This window comes from Canis lupus, chromosome 27 (genome assembly GCF_003254725.2).
Source record: "Canis lupus dingo isolate Sandy chromosome 27, ASM325472v2, whole genome shotgun sequence".
Taxonomy (NCBI): Eukaryota; Metazoa; Chordata; class Mammalia; order Carnivora; family Canidae; genus Canis; species Canis lupus.
This window is the reverse complement of record NC_064269.1, coordinates 43,211,082-43,228,026: the sequence shown is the minus strand read 5'-3', so window position 1 is coordinate 43,228,026 and position 16,945 is coordinate 43,211,082. Positions and strand designations below refer to the sequence as shown.

Below are 16,945 nucleotides of genomic sequence, written 5' to 3'. Positions count from 1 at the left end.
CAGTGTTTGCTCAAGCAAACTGGAAATACTGGAAATACAGCTTTTATTGTGAATGATCATGGATCCATCAAAATTAAGAAGTTTTATAATTGAATATGGAGAAAGTGACTAAGGAATGACAATTATCCATCTATGCCACAAACCTCTACCTAGAAAGCAGCACAGAGACACAAAGAGATGAAAATATGACAGGCCAAGGACATGAGGCAGTTCCCTAATTTAAATCTACTTAGAGGGGATGCCTGTGTGGCTCAGCAGTTGATCTTCTGCCTTTGGCTCAGAGTGTGATCCTGGAGTCCCAGGATCAAGTCTCATATTGGGCTCCCCTGCAGGAAGCCTGCTTCTCACTCTGCCTGTGTCTCTGCCTCTCTCTGTGTCTCTCATGAATAAATAAATAAAATCTTAAAAAAAAAATCTACTTAAAGTCCCAGAAGGAGAATCAAGAGAATGGAGGAGAAAAAAAAAAAGAGAGAGAGAGAGAATGGAGGTGAGCTTATATCCATATAATGAATGAGGATTTTCCATATTGATAAAAAACATAAATCCACACATCAGAAGTCACTAAGAATACGAAGTAAAAAGAAAATCTAACCCAGAAAATTCCAGCGAAACTGACAACATAAAAGACAATACTTTTTCTTTCTTTCTTCCTTTTTTTTTTTTGACAACATATTTTTTTGCATATTTTTTTATTGGAGTTCAATTTGCCAACATATAACACCCAGTGCTCAGCCTGTCCAGTGGCCCACTCAGTGCCCGTCACCCAGTCACCCCATCTCCCCGCCCACCTCCTTTTCCACTACCCCTTGTTTGTTTCCCAGAGTTAGGAGTCTCTCATGTTCTGTCACCCTTTCTGACATTTTCCACTCATTTTCTCTCCTGTCCCCTGACAAAATATTTTAAAATTAATTTCATTTCTTTTCCTAAGGGCTGCTGTAACACAGTGCCACAAACCAGGTGGCTTAATATAACAGAAACTTATTGTTTCACAGTTTTGAAGTCTAGAAGTCCAAAAACAAGGTGTCACAAGGTCATGCTTCCTCTGAACTGATAGGAGAAAATCCTTCCTTGTTTCTGATGATTTGCTAGCAATCTTTGGATCACAGCTGCAAAACCTCAATCTCTGCCTCCATCAACATGTGTTATCTCTTCATACATCTGTGTCTCTGCATCTCTTTTCCTCTCCTAAAAGGACACCAGTCATATTGGATTAATGGACTACTCATCCAATATGACCTTATCTTAACTAATTATATCTTCAATTGTCTATCTCAAAGTAAGGTCACATTCTTAGGTACTAGGGCTTAAGGCTTTAATATACCTTTTTGAGTGATACAATTCAACCCATAACATCAGACCAAAAAAAAAAAAAAATCAGCTTATTTACAAAGTCATAGTAATTAGAATAACAGCAGACTTGTTAACACAAAAGGGAAGCCAGAAGCCAGGATAATATCTTCAAGTGCTGAGATAAAATAACTGTCATCTAGTAACACTACTTTTTAATTTTTTTAAAGTTAAATTCAATTAGCCAACATATAGTACATCATTAGTTTCAGAGGTAGAGCTCAGTAATTCATGAGTTGTGCATAACACCCAGTGTTCATCACATCACATGCCCTCCTTAAGTAACACTATTTTATTTTATAAGACTAAGGACAAAATAAAGACATTTCAAATAAACAAGAGCACAGGGTTTATTACTAGTTGATCTTCACTGAAGGGAAGGATAAATGATACTTCAGAAAAAAATAATCCTAGAAAAAGTTCTGAAAGACAGGAATATGGTGATCAAAGAAATTAGTGAACACGTGGAGATATCTAAATACACATAGTTTGTAACTTTCCAAAGCTGATAGAAGAAGAAATAGTAAGCCTGACTGTTTCTATAACAAAGAAATTTGAGGGGTACCTGGGTGGCTCGGTCGGTTGAGTGTCTGCCCCGGCAACGGGCTCCCTGTTCAGCAGAGAGCCTGCTTCTCTCTCCACCTCTGCTTGTGCTCTCTCTCTTTCTCTCCCTCTCTCAAATAAATAAATAAAATAAATCTTAGAAAAAAAAAAAAAGAAATTTGATTGGTAGTAAAAACTCTTTCATTTAGGAGAAAAAGTCCACAAGTTTTTACAAATCAGTTCTACAAAATATTTAAGGAACAAAGCATTTTAAACTTATTTTCAACTCTTCCAGAGAATTTATAAAAAACAGAATTAGAGAGAAAATGCCCAGTCCCACTCATTTACTGAAGTTAATAAAATATTAATACCAAAGCCCTACAAGGGCAGTATAAGAACATTAAATTATAGAGCAATACTCATGAAGAAGGGTACAAAAAAATAAGTTAGTAGCAAACCAGATATGACAATATATTTAAAAGATAATGTATTATACCTAGGTTGAGTTTACCCAAGTGTACAAATATATTTTAATATTTGAAAATTAATGTAATTTACCACATTAAGATATTAAAGAAAAAAATCTATCAATAGGTACACAAAATAATATTTGGTAAAATCCAATACACATTTCTGATAAAAAAAAATTCTAGCAAAACATCTCCTGTCCTAGCAATATACCTCCCTGCTGGGGCCTAAGAAGCACGAGAGGCTGTGGAGTATGTAGCTGTGGATGCCCTCCACTCTGTGTCCTACTGGCCTCAGCTCCCTCCCTGGCCAGCCCTCCATAATCACAGAGATTAGAAAGCAGCTGCCTGAACTATTTTCCAAAGGATAAACATTACAAGGTGTTGAGATTGAGTATGGCAGCTCATCAAGAAAATCCTATTTAAAAAAAATATATTTTTTTAAGTAATCTCTACACCCAGGCTCACAATCTCTACACCCAGACTCACAGTTCTGAGTTCAAGAGTCTCATGCTCTACCAACTGAGTCATCCAGGTGCCCCAAGAAAATCCTATTGGTCTGTGGGGAGCACAACTTTCAGCAGCCACTAGGGATGCTGCTGTTCAGGTGCCATCTGAAATCAATTCTTTCTCAGAAGGTTTTGTGTCTTTTCTCTGCAGTAAACTGCAAAGTAAACTCAAACACAGCACTTCTGAATACAGCCCAATGGAAATATACAAGAGGGAATTCTAACTAAAGCTTGTTGGGAGTATAGCCCAGCCCACGTGGACACTGTCTCTGTTGTTGCTGCTCTGAACTCAGACCTGTGTGTCTCCAGAGGAAAAGATAAGACAGTTGTGGCCAAAACTGGAAAATCGGAAATGTGATCAAAGGCTCAGAGGACATTAATGAAAGAAATCACTAAGGTAGCCTGTATTCACAAATCAAGCCAGTTCTTCAGCATCTGTTGTGACAGGATGGTCATGATGTGGAACTTGTGTGGTCTTTCACAACCAAGGCAACAGTTTTCCGTAATGCCACGGTGGTCACTGGATTGGCTGTGAGTCCAGGCGTGTCACACCTGGGCCCTGGCTTTTGGGACAACACCCTGCTTCTGTGGGATGTTGGGACGGGACGGTGCACAGAGAGAGCCTCCATTTCCAGGAACCTGCTCACTTACCTGTGCTGGGTCCCCTAAGAACCACAGACTTCTAAGGATAAAACCATCAGATTATGGGACAGTTGGGGCTGCAGATACCTCATACATTTCCTGCAAAGCAGCATATTCAGACTTACTTTGAGGTCAGTGAGGACAAACACAAGTGTATCTCCTGCAGCAATGGCTTTGGAGGGAAGGCTGTGAAGCCACATTGTGGAACCTAAGGCAGACGTGGAACAGAATATGAGAATATAAGAGGCATTTTCAGATTGTTGCATCCTGTGTCTTTCTACCAAGCCTGTTGGCCTTCATGCCTATCATTGCTACTTCATCATATGACTGCAAAGTGACAATTGGGAACCAGTATACTGGAGCCTGCCTGTTCACCTTGTCTCTGAATAGATTAGGACCTTTGACTTCCCTGGTTGTTGGTGACACTGTCTCCTTATGATATGCAAGTTTCAGCAGGGGAATTCATCTACTCAGAGGGGACCACAGCTGAGGGCTGGAACTGTGGGAAGTGGCAGCCTTGTGAGGCCAAAAGATGTTTCACTGAACAATATCAACCATGGCAAGTCAAAAACAAAAACAAAGGCAAAGAAACCTCTTAGCAAAACAATTACAGAGGAGAAATTTAATCTAATACAAAGCTATTTTGGGGGTACCTGGGTGGCTTAGTCGGTTAAGCATTCAATTCTTGGTATCAGCTCAGGTCTTGGTCTCAGGGTTTTGAGTCCAAGCCCCATGTTGGGCTCCACGCTCAGTGTGGAGCCTACTTAGGAAAAAGACCAATTATTTTTTAAAATGCTTAAAGTAAAAAATAATAATTTAAAAACAAATAAAAATGCTCATAGCAAACATTACGTTTAGTGGGAAAACATTAAAATCATTCTCTTTAAAATCAGGAACAAGACAAAGCCACTATTGTCTCTTCCACTTAACATTATATCATTGTTCTAAATAGCATACTAACGTATGAACAGAAATAAAGTTTAAATATATATATTTTAATAACTACAAAGAAATTTTTAAAATTTTTATTTATTTATTCATGAGACAGAGAGAAAGAGAGGCAGAGACACAGGTAGAGGGAGAAGCAGGCTCCATGCACAGAGCCTGATGTGGGACTTGATCCCAGGACTCCAGGATCATGTCCTGGGCTGAAGGGAGGTGCTTAACTGCTGAGCCACCCAGGCTCAGCAAAGAAATTTTGAAAAAAAAAAGAAAAGAAAAGAAAAGAAAAGATATTTTGAAAATTACTTAGATTTTTTGTTGATGGCATCAATGGAATAGTAATTCTGAAATTATTTTGTCTTTGTTGTAGGATAGAGAAAACAAATAAATATATTATTATGAGGAATGGTGCTTTATACTATTGGACAGCAATAATAGTAATCACAGAGTCATTCTCTTGTGCCAGTTTCCCAAGCCCCAGTTCCTCCAGGATGATACAAGAGCTAGGTAATACCTGCACGTAATATATGTTGTTACGGGAGAGGAATCCTAAACTCAAGGAGCCCAAATTTTTTATAATGGGCTGCAAGCAAACATGCCTAACTTTTGCCTTAGAGAGATATTTACTTTATTAAACTATGGTAATAATAAACAAGCCTGTCTTGATGGGAGACATTAGCTTCCAAGGCTGTTCACTATCCAAATATCTTTGGATTAGGTAATCCAGAGCAGAAGAACAGTTAGTGCTTCTTCTCACAAGTCACAAAGAAGTGTGAGACCATGGAACACTATCTCACAGCAGCCAGTATATAGAACATTCTACAAAATAATTGTTCTGGAGAGGCGCCTGGCAGGCTTAGCCAGTGAAATGTGCAACTCTTGATTTCAGGGTTGTAAATTTGGGACCCACATTGGGCATAGAGATTACTTAAAATCTTTAAACAGTAACAACAAGAACAATACAATAAACAATTGTCCTGGAATCATTAAAATATTAATGTCCTAGCAAATGCTGTTAGAGTCCTGCTCATATTTCCTCAATTTACCCACTTCAGTGTGCACCCCACTCCCAGGATTATCATTTCTTTGCCTGAGGGCTTTTTTCTTAAACCTCTGCCTACAGCTGATTTCAGGGAATTCACTTCCCCAGGAGCAGCCCTCAACCAGTGACTCACACAAGTTAGCATGTTCCAGTTCCCTTGCCCTCTGAGTGTGAAAACTATGAGAGACATGTTTTACATTAATTCTCCGAGTTTCCCAATAGCATGAAGCAGTTTTCTTCGGTGATAATTGGCTTAATAACACACCCATTATTCTCAGCCTTCTCTCTCATCTCACTTCCCCTCTCCTCTGCTGGTGTTTCTTGAGATCACCTCCGGGTGAAGCTACTTGCATCTGAATCCTCATCTTGGAGTCTGCTTCTGGTAGAATCCCAAATAAGACATATCCAAGTGGAAATGTCAGATATGCAATTAAATATGGAATTCAGGTGAGGCATTCAGGCAATTGTGGGTCATCAGCAAAAAAGATGATTCTCTCTTCTGATTATCTATCGCAACAAGAAAGGCCAACCTGGGACGCCTGGGTGGCTTAGTGGTTGAGCACCTGCCTTTGGCTCAGGTTGGGATCCCAGAGTCCTGGGACTGAGTCCCACATTGGGCTCCCCACAGGAAGCCTACTTCTCCCTCTGCCTGTGTCTCTGCCTCTCTGTCTCTCTCTCTGTCTCTGTCTCTCATGAATGAATAAATAAAATCTTTAAAAAAAAGAGAGAAAGAGAGAGGTTAACCTAAAATTTAGTCTCTGAAATAACTTTTTTTTTTAGCTCACAATTTTGAGAATCGGAAATTTAAGCCTGTCTCAAATGGGCAATTATTCTCTTTCACATGGCATCACCTGAGGTTACTCACTGCATGATATTCAACTGCCAGATGATTTTTAATCCACCACAGCGCATGAAACTGAGCCAAGATGAGAACACCAAAGGCATGAGTGGAAATGAAGTCCAAACACTGAAACTTCCAACGTGGAGACCAGTGAACTGAAGAACCAGCCACAGAGGCTGAGGACTATGCCATATGCTGCTGATAAATTAATAAGATGAGGATTAACAATAGATGTTGGGGGAGGCACCTGGCTGGCTCAGTGGTCATGTGGTTAAGGCCTCATGTTGGGCTTAGAGCTTACTTTAAAAAAAAAAAAATATATATATATATATATATAATAGACATTGGATTAGTGATGTAAACATCAAGATGACAAGAACAGTTTATTCAGGTGGTTAAGTTGAAAGTTTGATCGGCTCAAGAGAGAATGGAAATGGAGTAGCAATGTAAGTTGTGAGAACTAGCAATTCTTTTTAAAAATTTTTTAAAAGATCTTGTTTATTTATTCATGAGAGAGAGAGAGAGAGAGAGAGAGAGGCAGAGACACAAGCAGAGGGAAAAGCAGGCTCCAAGCAGGGAGCCTGATGTGGGACTCAATCCCAGGACTCCAGGAGGAGGCAGATGCTCAACTAGAGCTACCCAGGAATCCTGAGAACTAGCAATTCGTTAGAGAATTTCTGCTATAAACAGGAGTGAGGAAATGCATCAGAGGCCAGTGGGAAAAGTGAGGTCAACCTTAGGTTCCTATGTATCTTTCTCCTATCCCCAAATTCCATTTGACATCATTCACTTCTGGTGACTTCTGGTTTGGGACTTGTAGGTAAAGGATGCATACTGGCTGGTTGAATAGCTTGAAATCCTCCTTTATTACCTATTTCATGTGCATAATGATAAGATAACTAAACTTGCTTTAAGTATATCCTAAAGCATTTAAATTTTTTAAAGATTTTTTTTTAATTTTTATTTATTTATGATAGTCACAGAGAGAGAGAGAGAGGCGCAGAGACACAGGCAGAGGGAGAAGCAGGCTCCATGCACCGGGAGCCCGACGTGGGATTCGATCCCGGGTCTCCAGGATCGCGCCCTGGGCCAAAGGCAGGCGCCAAACCGCTGCGCCACCCAGGGATCCCAATTTTTTAAAGATTTTTAAAAAAATTTATTTGAGAGAGAGAAAGAGAGACGGCATGAGCAGGGGGAGGGGCAGAGGGAGAAGCAGACTCCCTGCTGAACAGGGATGTAGGGCTCAGTCCCAGGACCCCAAGATCATGACCTGAGCCAAAGGCAGATGCTTCCTGACTGAACATTTTAAATCCAAAATTGCAGAGAAGAGTATGAGAATTTTGAGTCACTATTTGGCTGCAGATCTAACTTTACCCTTTATATTTGAAGCTTTTTATACTTGATAAATGTCCATATTGTAAGTATAAAAAAAAACTTGCCACAGTAACGTTTATGGTTATAGTTTTATGTCAGATTATAGAACCACAAGTACTAGAAGGTAGTATAGCAGAGTAGTTTTGGGCAAGGGCTCTGGAATCAGACTGCCTGGGTTCACATTATGCCTTAATTCTCCATGCTTCAATATCCTTATCTGAAGTGGAGATAATAATAGTAACTACTTCACCGCCTGAGTGGCACAATCAGCTAAGCCTCTGACTCTTGATTTCAGCTCAGGTCATGATCTCGGGGTGGTGAGATGGAGCACCCCATGAGGCTTCATATTCAGCGGGGAGTCTGCTTGAGATTCTTTCTCTCTCCTTCTCCCTCTGCCCTTCCCATTCCTGTATGCATGTGCACTCATTCTCTCTCTCTTTCTCCCTAAAATAAATGAATACATCTTTTAAAGAAATCATAGTAACGGGATCCCTGGGTGGCACAGCGGTTTGGCGCCTGCCTTTGGCCCAGGGCGCGATCCTGGAGACCCGGGATCGAATCCCACGTCGGGCTCCCGGTGCATGGAGCCTGCTTCTCCCTCTGCCTGTGTCTCTGCCTCTCTCTCTCTCTGTGACTATCATAAATAAATAAAAATTAAAAAAAAAAAAAAAAGAAATCATAGTAACTATCTCACAAAGTTATTATAAGGATTAAATGAGACAATACATGTAAAGTGCTTAGACTAGTACTTGATCACATTAGCTAGATTATATTTACGATCATTATGCATCAGTTAGGAATGCTTTCAACTGTTAAGTAAGAAAATACCTGATTTACAGTGGCTTAAATACAAAGAGTTTGTTTCTCTCACATTGCAGGCACCCTGGAGATAAGTGGTTGCTAAAATTGGTTTATTTCTACAATGCCAGAGCTTGGCTTCTCTTCCATTCCCTTGGAATTTCTCTGATGATTGCAATACCACCAATCATCATATTTCCAAACAAATATATTCTAAAGCAGAAAGCAGGGAGCAAGGAAGGGCAAAGAGATTTCTCCACGTGTGCCTTTCTCTTATTAAAGAGGAAGTCTGTGTATTGTATTGTTCTGTATTGAGTTGTGCTGTGTTGTGTTTTTCAAGAATGTCTTAGTCTGAGAAAGCCCCCTGGCCAAGAAATGGAGGTGCAGGCAGTGGGTCAGGCTGTCCTAAGTGCACAATGGTGGTATAGCCAAAGGGGGGTAGGAGTGAGGCATCAACCTGCTGTTACAGCTGTCTACATGGCGTCTGAAATCTTACATGATCAAAAACAAACTTCTGCTTTCTACCCCCAAATCCATTCTCCCCACCTCTTCCCCATCTCATTAGAGGCAACTCCATCCTTCCAGCTACTTAGACCAAAGGCTGGCATCCTCCTAAATTCCTTTCTCTTGTCCGTCACATTTAATCTACTTTCAGAATCCAACCTCATTCATCACCCTATTATCACCACCGTGACCCAACCCACTGTGGTTTCTTGTTAGGATTATTTAAATAGTTCCCTGACTGCTCTCTGTACTTTCTTTCCCCCTCTTCACCATCCTTTTAAAACTTAGATCATATTATATCACCTTTGTACTCAAAATACTCCAATGGCTTCCAGCCTTATTGATAGTAAAATCCAAATTCTTATAAGGCCTATCATTCCTATACAATTTGGTCCTCTCTCTTTGACCTTAATCCACTACTCTCCTTCTAGTTCATTCTGCTCCAGTTGCACTGAGTTCTTTGCTATTTCTCAATAATGCCAAGCATGCTTTTGCTTCAAGACTTGCTCCTTCTGATGGGCACATCTTCTGCCAGATACCTTCAAGGCTTGTTTCCTCACTTCCTTCAGATCTCAGATGTCACCATCCCTGAAGCCTCCCTGATTCCCTATACAGAACAGCCAGCTCTCTACATGCAGGGACAATAAAAAAACAACAACAACAACAAAAAAAAACACAAACAAGCAAACAAGTGAACAGCCATCTTTTCATCTATTCTGTGTCCCCCTTATTGTTTCATTTTTCTCCATCCGATATACTTAAATAGTATATATATATATATATATATATATATATATATATATATATATATAATGTTTGTTTATTTTCCTTTCTTTTAAGATTTTATTTATTTATTCATGAGAGACACAGAGAGAGAGAGGCAGAGACACAGGCATAGAGAGAAGCAGGCTCCATGCAGGGAGCCTGACATGGAACTCGATCCCAGACCCCAGGATCACACCCTGAGCCAAAGGCAGACGCTTAACCATTGAGCCACCCAGTCATCCTTGTTTATTTTCTTTTTTTATGATTTATTTTATTTTATTTTATTTTATTTTATTTTATTTTATTTCTTTGAGACAGAGTACACAGCATGAGCGGCAGAAAGAGAGGAGAAGCAGACTCCTCTCTGTGCAGGGAGCCCAGTACTAGCTCCATTCCAGGACCCTGAGATCATGACCTGAGCCAAAGGTGGATGCTTAACTGACAGAGCCACCCAGGTGTCCCTTCTTTGTTTATTTTCTATCTCCTCTGAAATGTAATTTCTGTGAGGAGAGGAACTTTCTTTTTAGTCCCTGTTTTACCCCTAGTGCTTGGAACATAGTTGGTACTTAGAAAAAAATTGCTTAAAGAATAAATGAATGAGCAAATAAGATTTGGACATTTGGGTTGCTTCAAGCTTTATGTGTACCAAGTTTTATTTATTTATTTATTTATTTATTTATTTATTTATTTATTTATTTAAATTTATTTATGATAGTCACGCAGAGAGAGAGAGAGAGGCAGAGATATAGGCAGAAGGGGAAGCAGGCTCCATGCACCAGGAGCCCGACGTGGGATTCGATCCCGGGTCTCCAGGATCGCACCCTGGGCCAAAGGCAGGCGCCAAACCGCTGCGCCACCCAGGGATCCCATGTACCAAGTTTTATGTATATTACTTCCATATTTTATGATTAATTCCTTTGTATTTATTTCCAAAATGAGAGTATTGAAAAAAAAGCATTTTTTGGCTTTTTAATATGTTATCAAATTGCTTCCCAAAATAATTAATACAATTAGATAGAGGGTACTAGTTATAAGATGCTCCTGCTAGGCATTATACTTTGAAACTTTCCCACAAATTTCACAGAAAAGACTAGCAGATGTGATTATTTTTCCATAAATTTTTAAAGTTTATTTTTTTTTAGTAATCCCTACACCCAATGTGAGGCTCGAATCCATGACCCGAGATCAAGAGTCTCATATGGGCAGCCTGGGTGGCTCAGCAGTTTAGTGCAGCCTTCGGCCTAGGGCCTGATCCTGGAGACCCGGGATTGAGTCCCGCGTTGGGCTCCCTGCATGGAGCCTGCTTCTCCCTCTACCTGTGTCTCTGTCTCTGTCTCTGTCTCTCTCTCTCTGTCTCTCATGAGTAAATAAATAAAATCTTAAAAAAAACAAAAACGAGTCACATGCTCTACTGACTGAGCCAGCCAGGTGACCTCCATATTTATTTATAACCATCAATAGTATGTTTAAATAAACTAATATAATATAATAAAAATAGTACTTTAAAAAAAATTAAAATCTCATCCACAGGCTTTCTCAGGTTTATTCACCTTTGTGGCTCTGACCTAATCTTGGCTAACTATAATTAAAAGTGAACTTAATAACCTATTCTAAACACTGCTTTCTACTTTCCTCTATTAAGTGTCGTACTGGCCCCCACAAGTGTAGGATTCTTTTTTTTTTTTTTTTTCCAATAAGTGTAGGATTCTAAGTCCTACTTATTAGTTTTTATCTTAGTTAAAGAGTCTCACACTAGAGGGAGAGGCCATTTTTCTGCCTTCATAACTATGCCTTATTAAAAAAATATCATGCCTCTCCTCACAATGTCTTTTGTATCCTGTAATTTATGAATGTATACATATGGATTATATGTCTCTGCTTGAGTAACTTCATATAATTATATTTTCATAGGATGAGAGTAGTTCGATACAGCCATATATATATATATATATATATATATATATATATATATATGAATAACCCAAAGTCTCAGCAAGGAATATGCCTGGCTTTGATTATCGATGAGAAAAGTAGTTAATATAACATTAAAATTGCTATGATACCCTATCCAAACTCAGTTACTAGTTCACTTTCTTCAGATACCACCTTATCTCATGAGTCACCTACTCCTAAATGTTACTTTAAATTACCATTTGCAACCACTTCCTCCTAATGCCCGCTCCCAACTGCCTCTCTAAATCTCTATGTTTCATAGTTCCTACATTGTTGCTATTCTTTGTCATTTTTTTAAAATATTTTATTTTTTAAGTAATCCCTACATACAACATGGAACTCAAATTTACAACCCCAAGATCAACATCACCCCTCCAGTTGTTATTTTAATCCAACAGCTAATTATCTTTGTCAACCACCATTCCTAATAGGCCAAACTATAAGAATTTCAGGAAAAATTTTGGTTAAGGTATGCCTGGGTGGCTCAGTGGTTTAGAGTGTCTGCCTTCGGCTCAGGGTGTGATCCTGGAGTCCCGCGATCGAGTCCCACATTGGGCTCCCTACATGGAGCCTGCTTCTCCTCCCTCTGCCTATGTCTCTGCCTCTTTCTCTCTCTGTGTTTCTCATGAATAAATAAATAAAATCTTTAAAATATATATATAACAATACATACTAATAATAGTTGTTAATAATACAGACCCTGAGACATCAAGAAAATGTTAAATTAGGTGTACCAATCTTCTGTAAAGAAAGCAAAGGTGTATATGGGGATCCCTGGGTGGCGCAGCGGTTTGGCACCTGCCTTTGGCCCAGGGCGCGATCCTGGAGACCCGGGATCGAATCCCACGTCGGGCTCCCGGTGCATGGAGCCTGTGTCTCTGCCTCTCTCTCTCTCTCTGTGTGTGACTATCATAAATAAATAAAAATTATTAAAAAAAAAGGTGTATATGATACATTTTCTGTAGATGTCTATCCAAAATATCAAATATTTAAAAATTGGGGCATGTAGGTAAAAACTAGTAATCTATGTAGTTCACATTGTGCTAAAATGCACTAATATTTTTTCTTTTTTCCTTTTATTTTTTAAGTAGCCTCTACTCCCAACCTGGGGTTTGAACTCATGACCCCAAGATCAAAAGCTGAATGCTCTACCAACTGAGCCAGCCAGGTACCCCTAATGTGCTAATATCTTCAAAAAAGAGATTGATGAGAAACTTTTACTCAGAATTTGCTCAATCCTACTTTTCAAAGCAACTATATTTAATCCTTTCAGGAATCATTTGTAGGAAACAATGGAAAAGATGGGAAAACCTGTTTTTGCCCAAAAAGAGGTCAACTTAACATAGTGGCAATATGAAAATTAATTTAATAAAAAAATAAATTTAGTTTAACAACTTTGTTTAGACTGATTTGGACATTTCTCTCAAAGGCCAATGATCAGTACATTTTGTAGAACAGATAGCATATCCCTCAGTGAATCCTTGTGTTTATTAATGAAAAAAAAAAACAAAACCTTTGGCTTCTTTTTTTAAGATTCATTAATTTGAGAGAGAGACAGCATATGCAGGTGTGTGTGCACACACAAGTTGGGGAGGGGCAGAAGGAAAGAATCTTCAAACAGACTTCCTGCTGAGCACGGAGCCCAATGCAGGGCTCCATCTCAGGACCTGTGAAATCATGACCTGAGCCAAAACCAAGAGTCAGACGCTCAACTGACTAAGCCATCTAGGTGCCCCAACCCTTTGTCTTTGTAAATAGTAAATGCAAACATTATTTCAGAGGCTCAAAAGTAGAAACAAGTGCTAATACATATGTAATAAGTTTGACTACATTGCTTTAATTCTAGTCACTGAATAACCCACTCAACAATTAAGAGTAATATTTATGATTAAAACAAAAGTCACTCTGAAAATTTTATAAAGTTAAAGAAAAATTCTCGACTTCTTTTGCTCCCAGCCTGTATCCAATGCGTCAGTAAATCTTTGAGTTATACCTTCAGAAGAAATAGTTCTGTCCAACTCTTCCATTTCCAGCTCAGGTCACTATCATCTGTCATCCAGATTCTTGAAATAAGCTTCTAACTAGTCTCTGGTATAACATCATTGCCCCCTTTAGTTTGAACATAGCAGCAAGTAAGATCTTTTAAAATTTATAATTTAAAAATTTTGTAAGTAATATCACTCTTCTGATTAAAATCCTTCCATGGCTTTCCTTCTTATGTGGAATAAATAAAACTACCATATGATCCAGCAATTCTATTTCTGGGTATTTATCCAAAGGAAGAGACGACACTAACGTGAAAAGATACCGTGCACCGCTGTGCTCATTGCAGCATTATTTTCAGCTGCCAAGACATGGAATCGACTCAGGGCTGCTGATAGCCTCGGAGGCTTCCCCATGTACCCAGAGGGCAGCAGGCCTGACCTCTGTGCCAGTCACCTACAATTTGATCCTTTGGAGACAATTGTAAATAAATGTCTCATGCCTTTTGCTCTCAAGTCTTTAAAAAAAATCCGGGTGAAAATAAATGAAACCATGCAGCTCAAACCCATGTTGTTCAAGGTCAGCTGTATAAATAAAATAGAATATTATTCAGCTACAAATAAGGAAATCCTGCAATCTGTGACAACACAGATAGATCTTGAGGTCATTATGCTAGTAAAATAAGTCAGACAGAAAAAGACAAATACTATATCATCTGATTTAGGTGTGGAATGTAAAACCAAAAACAAAAACAAAAAACCCAAAAAACTAAATTCATGGAAACAATGTAGATTGGTGGCAAAGGGGAGAAGGGGAAGGATGGCTGAGGGTGGTCAAAGGGTACAGTCTTCCAGTTATAAGATAAATAAGTTCTAGAGGCATAATATATAGCATGGTGATTCTAGTTAATACTACACTGTATACTTGAAAATTGCTAAGAGAGTACATCTTAAAAGTTCTCATCACACACACACAAAAGATAACTATGTGAGATGATGAATGTGTTAACCAGCCTTTCGGTGGTAATCATTTCACAGCATATCAAATTATCACATTATACGTGTTAAATGTGTACAATGGGATAAAGATAGGGGAAAAAAAGAAAGAAAAAAACATAAATATATATTGGTTTTTGTTCTCGGTTCCCAGGACAGAAATCCTAAAACCACTGTATTTTCCTAAGTGACAAGACCACCAGCAGTATCCTTCGTTCTAATACTTGATGCTTGAGTGGCCCTGGTGGTGCAGCGGTTTAGCGCTGCCTGCAGACCAGGGCGTGATCTGGAGACCCTGGATCGAGTCCCACATCAGGCTCTCTGCATGGAGCCTGCTTGTGTCTCTGCCTCTCTTTCTCTCCCTGCATCTCTATGAACAAATAAATAAAGTCTTTAAAAAAAAAATACTTCATCTTTGACTCTGGGTTCCTGACACAGAGATTTAGAAAACATGATATTTCCTGGGTAATAGGAGTATCTTTTTTTTTTTTTTAGGGCTTTATTTTTAAGTAATCTCTATACCAAATGTGCTGCTCAAACTTAGAACCCTGAGGTCAAGGGTCGCATGCTCTACTGACTGAGCCAGCCAGGCACCCCAGGAACGTCTTTTGTTTTAACTGGGTAACTCTTGGTGGGCTTCTGAATAGTTTCAGAATGGAGGCTCATCACCAGAAAGATCTGTCATTCCACCCCTCATCCTCTGGGAAGGGGAGAGGGACTGGAGATTGACTTAATGATCATTGTATATACCTACATGAGGAAGTCTTCATATAAAGCTCAAAAGTGGTGTTTGGAGAGCTTCTGGGTTGGTGCACACATCCATGTGTCGGGGTGGTGGCACATCCCAAGTTCATGAGGACCTAAGCTCCTGTGCTTGGGACTCTTCCAAACCTCTTTGTATGTAATTCTTCATCTAGCTGTTCATCAGTATCCTTTATCATAGCCTTTATTATTTAATAAAGTAGTAAACATAAGTGTTTCCCTGATTTCTGTTGAGCTGTTCTAGAAAATGATTTAATCCAAAGAGGGGATCATGGGAACCCCTGGTTTTGCAGCCAACTTGGGAAAGATGGTGAGTAACCTGGGGACCTTCTACTTGCAATAGGAGTTTGAAGTGATGAGCAATCTCACAGGACTGAGCCCTTAACTGTGGAGTCTGCCTAACTCAGTTTAGTGTCAGAAATGACTTGAGTTGTAGAACACCCAGCTGGTGTTGCAGAGAATTGCTTGATGTGTGGAAAACCCGCACATCTGTTATCAGAAGCAAGTATGACAGCTTTATGGGAGTAAAGGAGATATGCAACAGGAGGAAGAGTGCAGTTTTCCCTATACTAATACTCATTTTATTTAGTTCTTTGCAAATGTCACCTTATCAGATGCCTTTCCCAAGAAATCACTCCATCTAAAAAAGCACCATTTTAGGGCGCCTGACTGGCTCAGGTGGTGGAGCATGTGACTCTCCATCTCAAGGTCATGGTTAGGGCCCCACATCAGGTATAGAGATTACTTTTTTAAAAACTTTAAAAAATAAATAAATAAAATGTTACCATTTTTGTCATCACTTTCTAGCTTCAGCCTTATTTTTTTAATAGCACTTACTTCTACCAGCCATACTACATATTTATTTGTTTACTTGTTTATTATGTTTCTGCCTTCTAAAATACAAGCTCCATGAGAGCCTGGACTTTGTTCTTTGCTCTGTCCTCAGTGCCTAGATTAGGGCCTTTCACAAAGGAGTATCTTAATATGTATTTATTTGATGAAACATGAATAAAAGAATTAATGATACATATTAGCTATTACTAAATACTATAGGAGCCCTTAGCTGGTAAAATATTCAGAACTGGCATTTTATACAACATTGTCTGCAAAACAGAAAGAACCCACACATTTCACATGGAAGCATAAGACGATTTAAACTAACTAAATAAATTTTTTTCTTTAAAAAAATTTGCTTCTTTATTTTTGTTCCAGTCTCATTAATGTTCCTTAAATCTAGTAAGAATAAGTCCAGACAAACATGCTCAAGTAACTGCCTTAAATAAGTCTTCCTTGATTCTACATTTCCTTCCATTGACACCCATTTCTCTGATCACTTTTCTGACCCTTCTTGAGAGTGTGGCCTCTAGGAACCATTTCTACTTCCTCATTTCCCATTCTCTCAATTCTACTTAGGCTTCCACAGAACTGCTCCTTTCAGAGTCATCAAGGTATCTGCCTGACCATTTCTTCATCCTTAT

At 39.1% G+C, this 16,945-nt stretch overlaps 1 protein-coding gene and 1 pseudogene across 4 annotated transcripts in view; both read left to right on the top strand.

Moving 5' to 3' along the window:
• The window catches only part of RAD52 (RAD52 homolog, DNA repair protein), a 117,395-nt gene that overhangs the window by 39,762 nt on the left and 60,688 nt on the right, over positions 1-16,945 (top strand). The gene's annotated exons all lie outside the window — the stretch shown is intronic.
• On the top strand, positions 2,907-5,010 carry LOC112669002 (WD repeat-containing protein 31-like; annotated as a pseudogene).